Here is a 4007-nt window from a genome sequence, read left to right as displayed (position 1 = left end):
AAATAAACATGCATTTTATATATATAAATATAAATATAAATATACATGCATTGTCTCTTTTTTCAAGTTGCATTTTCTACAGATCAGATAAACATGCTTCCTTAAAAAAACAGAAAAAATATAATGGTCACAGTGCAAAGATCTGATCAGCTAATGGCCTTTATCTTCTACTCTGCATATATATATCATGGCAAACAGCTTTTGGAGCCAGGAAAAGTTTACAGAAGCCAAAAGACCTGCCTATTGGCTTAATTTGAAATGTGCAAATGCTGCTCATGTTGTCAGTAACTGGCATGTACAGAATTTGGAAACACTTTTACTTTAAGATAGCAAGGCAGGGAAAGTATCCAGAAGCCAGATTAATTTAAGTACCATCTGGACTTGATATCTGTGTATAAGCTCAGCTTTGATATCAGGAGCAAAGCTTCAAGGCCATTTAGAATTAAACTGTCTTGGTTTCACTTTGACCTATTAAGCCACGGCCAAAAATACCCAGATTCCTCAGACTATTTTTAGGTTACATGCCTTTGTCAAATAAAGATTTTGTTTGTATAGAAGATACAATGTATCGCTTGGGACGTGTAATCACAGGAAAGTTGCTGGATTCTTTCTTGGGGGTAAATGAGTAGTAGAAGTATCCAACTAGCACAATGGCTACTAAGCCACTGACAAATATTGAACATCAAAAGAAGTACACCCACACTTTAAGGCACAACACATTTGGGTAGAGTGTAAATGTAGCAAATTCCTATAGACTGTTTCACCCAATTGACAATGTTGGGTTTTTAAATATATTTCCCAAGATAGCATTCAGTAGCAGTCCAGCCCCTTATCAAAATGAATTAATGTTCCCCGAGAAGCATTTTGAATAATACATTTGGGTAAAGGCGAACCATATAACGGTCTAAGGTCTTACGTTATAGCTTAAATGTTCTCAACCACACCTGATTTGTCATTGGTAAAATTCCAGGTGAACGAATTGTCGCAAAAGATTAGGGAGGTGAAACATACTCGTTTGTAGAAAATAAGCAGGCTTGACTTTTTGCTACATCCAAATCTCAGTGTTCCTTCCTTCCTCTATGGCAACGGGTTGCAATCAGGATTGAACCCTGCCCAATATAGTTAAGAAAGGCTTGCCACTGTGCACATTTTGCAAACATGTAGTGGTGGTGTGTGAGAGAGGCTGGAGCAGCAGCACCACCACTAGGATGGAGTATGGTTCCCTAGTTGTTAGTAGTGGCAGTACCACCAGCAACAGCCCAGGCCTCCCCTGACCTTGTCCAGGCCTTGTTATAGTAAGCAGCGAAACTCATTTACATTAGCGTTCCCCACATAGGGCAAGTAAGGAATAGGAGAAAATACAATGTCAAGGAACCCAAGACACATCACACAAGGGTCTTTATTTTAGGAATGATAATCAAAATTAGGATTGTGCTTTAAGTCTTGCAATAACTTCACAGTAGGATGCTGGGCTCTTTTGTGACACATTGCTGGGAGTCTCTGACACAGCTACTAAAGGAACACTTGACACTATTTTATTTGAGTCTTTTACATTTTGTACAACTGTGTGTTCTTCCAAGCAGTTCAGCACTCAGAGAGCAATGGAATGTACTTTCTAGCACAGTAATCCGAAAGCTCTTACCCCATCTCAAGGCTATTTCTTTAAACAGGCTGCTCCCTGTATATTGTATGTATTTCAAGGTCAGAATTAAACGTACAGTGTTTGATTTTGTTTAAACTAAGAACTTCTGGCTTCACTTGCATTTTAAAAGGAACATTTGTTTACTGACAGCACAATCCTTTGCATGACTCATCACAAGTAAGTCTAATTGACTTCAATAGGAAAGGGTAGTGGATTGTAGCCTAAGAATCCATTTCTTCCTTTAGAAAGCCACAGACAGTTGTTGTCATGGAAATGATTGCCCTGCTGAAAATAACGGCCGTCATCTGTACTGATGCTGCTGTACGTGCAGCTTATATATAAATAAATGCCATCTAGGGAGATATTCAGTACACAAATACATTCTGGGTAATGGTGGTAATGCTAGTTAGATGACACTTTTCAAATTGACATCCCTGAGTGGGAAAAACACAATCTGCTTTAGCCTAGGGAGGGTGTACATTTTAGGAGCTGGTCATCATTAAAGGGCTCATCCATTTCTTGGCTTAGACTGACCTCTAGGAGTAAGGGCAGAAATACACGTTTTGAGGGGACAATGGTTTTCAGCCCTGCAGTTGCTTCATAATGGCATGAAGGGAGATGAAGAATCAGGGGGTTATCATTTCCATAGCTATTGATCCCCCCCTCCCCATCCACAGCTAGGGTGTCATCTTTCTCAGTTGGCCTCTAGAAATAAATTCAGTGGAGGAAGTAGCAGGGAAGGCGGGAAACATTTTCAGGGAAAACTGAGAGGCATGAAAAACATTACAATTTTCTCCAAGAAATGTGTTCCCCGCTCCTGTATTCATGTCAAGTGACATGGACTTACAAATGTTTGGCTTAATGCTACTAGAATGCATTTGTATACCTGAAGGAGGGCCTTCTGGCGGTTCCCTCATTGCGAGAAGTGAGGTTACAGAGAACCAGACAGAGGGCCTTCTCGGTAGTGGCGCCCGCCCTGTGGAACACCCTCCCATCAGGTGTCAAGGAAATAAGCAGCTATCCTATTTTTAAAAGACACCTGAAGGCAACCCTGTTTAGGGAAGTTTTAAATATTTAATGCTGTATTGTTTTTAACACTCGATTGGGAGCCGCCCAGAGTGGCTGGGGAAACTCAGCCAGATGGGTGGGGTATAAATAAATTATTATTATTATCATGTACTACACATGCAGGAGTTTTTAGATAAATGCCACAAGTGGCCTGCAAACAATAAACAATAGCGGGAAAATAACAGAACACCATAAATACAGCACAGGTTCTCCATCATATATTTTGATTATTTGTTCATACACATTGGGACACCTCCTGAGAGATCTTAACCAATTTTGTCATTCCTGAGGTAATGGGGCAGGTTTTTGTCTATGTTTGTATATTCCTGGTTGCAATGTTGAAACAAAATGATGAACTGAACCTTTAGAAAACTGCATTGAACTGGACACTGCTAAAGATATGGTAGCCAAAACTGGCATGATGGTTCCTAAGGTCAAGGAGCAGATTCTGGTTTATCTTTAGATACCACCAAAATAGTGGACTTAAACTTTCAAAACTGCAATAATTTGGACAGCCCTCCAGCTATCATAACCACATGCTGCATGACTGTTTCTGAGATGGAGGAGCTGGATTCTGTCTATTGAGGTTAAAAGGTAAAGGGACCCCTGACCATTAGGTCCAGTCGTGGCCGACTCTGAGGTTGCGGCGCTCATCTCACTTTATTGGCCGAGGGAGCCGGCGTACAGCTTCCGGGTCATGTGGCCAGCATGACTAAGCCGCTTCTGGTGAACCAGAGCAGCGCAGAAACGCCGTTTACCTTCCCACCGGAGTGGTACCTATTTATCTACTTGCACTTTGACGTTCTTTCGAACTGCTAGGTGAGCAGGAGCAGGGACCGAGCAGCGGGAGCTCACCCCGTCGCGGGGATTCGAACCGCCAACCTTCTGATCGGCAAGTCCTAGGCTCTGTGGTTTAACCCACAGCGCCACCCACGTCCCTCTGTTGAGGTTAGGTTTTAAAATAAAATAAAAATAATAATTTATTATTTATACCCCGCCCATCTGGCTGGGTCTCCCCAGCCACTCTGGGCGGCTTCTAACAAAAGATTAACAAGACATTAAAGCTACAATTAGCGAATGGGGACAGGAAACATTGCTGCCCAGTCACACCTACGTTTAAACCCTGGATTTTCCCCGTACTGTTTTGCCGCAAAAACCAAACCAAACCAAACAGCATAACATAAAATACTTTTAAGGTAACCCAGAAGTCAGAAGCCTGTGCGAGTCTACCCTACTAAATCTTGCGCACTGAGGGGGGAGGTGGCCAGTGGCGGCTCTTCCTCCTTCAGCCCGGAAG

Source organism: Podarcis pityusensis (assembly GCF_964106645.2).
Source record: "Podarcis pityusensis genome assembly, chromosome: 3".
Classification (NCBI taxonomy): domain Eukaryota; kingdom Metazoa; phylum Chordata; class Lepidosauria; order Squamata; family Lacertidae; genus Podarcis; species Podarcis pityusensis.
This window is presented reverse-complemented; position numbering follows the sequence as displayed.